Source organism: Hipposideros armiger, unplaced genomic scaffold, assembly GCF_001890085.2.
Source record: "Hipposideros armiger isolate ML-2016 unplaced genomic scaffold, ASM189008v1 scaffold_433, whole genome shotgun sequence".
NCBI lineage: Eukaryota > Metazoa > Chordata > Mammalia > Chiroptera > Hipposideridae > Hipposideros > Hipposideros armiger.
In genome coordinates, this window is record NW_017731783.1 from 1,696,851 (window position 1) to 1,700,494 (window position 3,644).

A 3,644-nucleotide genomic window follows, 5' to 3' on the forward strand; every position below is an offset into this window, starting at 1 on the left:
ATTGCCAACAGTACACATTTGAATTGATTGTTTGGTTCCTTGGTAGGAGCTTGAAAAACATGAGACCTTTAAAATCCCACCACACTGAGAGCATAACCTTCCACTGATGAATGTCTGCTTTCGATGTCATTTGTGGTGAATCATCACATTGGGACCAAGACAGTTTTCGCACCACATTGTTGTAAACAATCCACTTCTCATCACCAATTATCAGTAGCTTCAAAAAAGGATCATTTTCCTCATGTTTAATGCATCATCAACCTCGGTGGGCCTCCCTGACTGAGGAGCATCATTGAGATCAAAATCACCAGCACGGAATTTTGTGAACCATTGTTGGAACTGACGTTCTTGTAGAGCATTGTCACTGTAAACTTTATTCAACTTTTGACATGTGTTCCTCCCTTTATGGAAGTAAAACAGTAAAATACAGCAAAAATGCACAGTTTGGTCTTCCATCTTCAACTTGTAAAATCTCCAAAACTCACCCAATTTGCTCAATTTTTTTTAGAATGAAGCTAGAACTGTCAGCTGTCAAATGATGTAGCAAAAACATAGATGCGAATGACTCTAGTACTTCCAAAAATGAAGTAGTGCCATCTGTTGCAAACATGTGTTATGACTTTTCTGAAGACCCAATAGTTGTAGAGAGCACAGATCAGCTCCAACTCCAGTCGCTGCTTTCAATCTAGTTGTGGGGAGGGGGGGGACACAGTCCTCCATTCCATGTGGGAATTGAACCTGCAACCTTGTTGTTAAGAGCATGAGCTCTAACCAACTGAGCTACCTGGCTGGCCCTAGATATATATTTTTTACTTTTATACTTAAACTGACACGTGGAATTTCACACATTGCTCTGGTGAACTGTGAAGAGGCATTCACTTTCATTATTCTATTTTTAATATTTCATTTTTAATTATCTTTAAGAATAACTTAAGAATATACTTAAGAATATCACATTCTAGTTCTAAGGTACATTTATTTACAAAGTTCAAACTGAGTGCCAAGTGGAATACTCTTGCTTCTGTTTCTACAAAAAAAAAGAGAAGGGGTGACTTCTCCAATAAGGCAGATTTCTTGCAAATATGTAGTTTTCTGGATTGTTTTACTGTTTTGAAATCACTGCTTGTTCTTTGGTTGTCACTAGGTCAGAAACTGGTTTCCTGGAGATGGGGCAACAGAACTCAAGCTGTACTCCCAAACATATCACTTCACATCTCACCACTGGTCCATGGGACAAGCCTGCAGCTACTCACATGGTTGAGGCACTATAGCAGAGTGCTGACAATCTTCTTTCAATACTGTATTTATATTTATGTACACTTTCAACATCTTCAGTGTCATGTAAAATCTTAGTTATGCCTTCCAAAAGAAGAGCTGCCTATGATAGTGATAATATCTTCATCTTCTGAAACATTTCATCCAGGGTTGCAGATTGAACCATTTCTACAGCACAATTATAGATGAGTTTCTCTGCAGTTACACTGTTGATTTCATCAATAAACCTCTTGTCAGAGCAAAATCTATTCAGCTTTTCTGTAAATTTCTTGCATGTAGTGAAACAAAATTTATATCATTCATTCAGATTTTTGATAACTTGTTTCACTGCCACGGACAGACTCCATTTCCCAGACTTGATCTGGGCTTTGTCAAGATGCAGAGATGCTGCTAGTGGCTGTGCTGATTTCTTGTATAACACCAGTTGCTCCACCTGCCCCGTATTTGCTCAGTTGGCTGATCTGGTCCACAACCACACTCTCCTGAATCTGGTACAGGGAGACAGCAGATATGAACAGCTATGGGTTTTCCTTCCTCACAGATGTCAGGACTAGCACACATTCAGTGAACATCAGCATCATATTCAGGTAGCATATGGTGTCTGTATTCTCACTCCATCAGTGTCTTTTCTGGCAGTTCAGGGGCTTCAGAGGTGATAAGCCCCACTAGGCTCGGGGGTGAAGCACCATGAGGCATGTATCTGAGGTTAGAAGCTGCCTCTACCGCTGGAGGGGAAGACCCCAGCATGACGCAGATGGAGAGCCTATACACACTCAGCCACTCATGGAACACAGGGAGCCTTCAGAGCTGCTGGAGCCCACTGCAAGGAAACAGGATGTGTGGCACCGTACCCAGAGTAAGTGCACAGAGTTAGAGGCTTCCATGTCCACTCCTACTGAGATGTTCTTGTTCAAAGGACCATATGGTACAAGTGGGTGGCATGGCACTGTGTGGAGGAGACCCTATAATAAATAGGACAGCCCTGGAACTTTCTGCTGTTCCCACAGGAGGGAACACCATCGGCTCCTGCAGAGGCCATATCCATTTGTCGTTCTGCATTTAAACTGTCTGTGCTACTCTGATGTTCACCTACAGGTGTCTTTACTTGTTGATCTGATAATTTTCCGGTACTGACAGATGTGCCAAGCACTGCCTTGTTCTGCTGCACTGACTTCTGCCTCTCACTTCCTTGTACTAGGAGACAATAAGAGCATTCATGTAGATCATTCCCATCTTTAGACTGCCCTTCAGAAGGCCCATGAAGAGTAACCGAGGCTAGCAGGTTGGAAGATACTTGTATTTCAGGGATTTCAAAAGAATCTGTGGTATTAGTATGAGAGCCAATGCAAGGGTTTTAAAGAACCAGTCAGAACTTTGTGGATAAGACCCCATGTGCTTGGTGGGAGAGGCTCTTAGGCTGCCAGGCTGATTGGGCTGAGGAGAGTGGCTATACCTAGTCTGTGTGGGATGAGCACATGTGGTCAGTGCTGCTTTCAGAGCTTCTGCTTGTTCTGGTAGATGTCAGTAAGGGTGGGGGGTGCTCTGCAGTCTAGCACCCAATGAGAAAAACTGTGGTGACTGAGCCTGTGGCACTGGAGAACCTGAAGAGTTTCTACTCTTGGAATCATGACCCTAATGATGTCCTCAGCAGCACTGACTAAATTGCTCAGGAATGGTACTAACCAAAAAGGAAGGTGAATAAGGCCTGGAAACCCAGTAGAGAGTCTTCATCTAACTGTCTGTACTGTGTCTGTTGGTGCCAGGGGTTAGGATCCCAACTGGAGGAAGTCCATAAGGCTGGTGTTAGACCTTTTCTACCACTGCAGATCTTGGAGAACCACGTAGACTTGTGCCAGAGCTGGAAGTTGATGGATGTAAGATTTTGCTGTATGTGCTGAGAATTCCTTGTCTGAGTAGGAACTGGAATTGGTGCTGTTTCACTTGAGGTGACACAGTAAGCTGAAATTGCCTTGGGTTCCAGTGGAAAGGCAGCAACTTGAGAGGTGCCAGAGACATACAGAGAAAGACTAAGTTGTGTGGCATCAGAGCGAGGGCTAGAGGAAAAGCCTTCATTATCCCTGTGTTGAGCCCTCCTCCTATGCAGCCTCCAGGTGGGCACCATCTTCCTTGTGTTGAGCCCTTCTCACATGGCCTTTCTTTACTCTTTTTATTCTAATTTCTACTTTCTCTATTGACTGGATAATATCAAGGAGTCCATCTTCAAGTTTACAGAATCTTTCTTCTGCTTGGTTGAGTCTGATGTTGAAGCTTTGTATTGCATTTTTCTTTCCATTTATCATATTTTTTAGCTCTAGAATTTCTGTTGTTTTTTTATGACTTCTATCTCTTTCTTGAACTTCTGATTTTGT

At 42.9% G+C, this 3,644-nt stretch overlaps 1 pseudogene; it reads right to left on the bottom strand.

The window, feature by feature from the left end:
* Positions 1-1,249: 1,249 nt before the first annotated feature.
* Positions 1,250-3,348, bottom strand: LOC109394732 (serine/threonine-protein kinase ULK2 pseudogene; annotated as a pseudogene).
* Between the last annotated feature and the right edge of the window lie 296 nt (positions 3,349-3,644).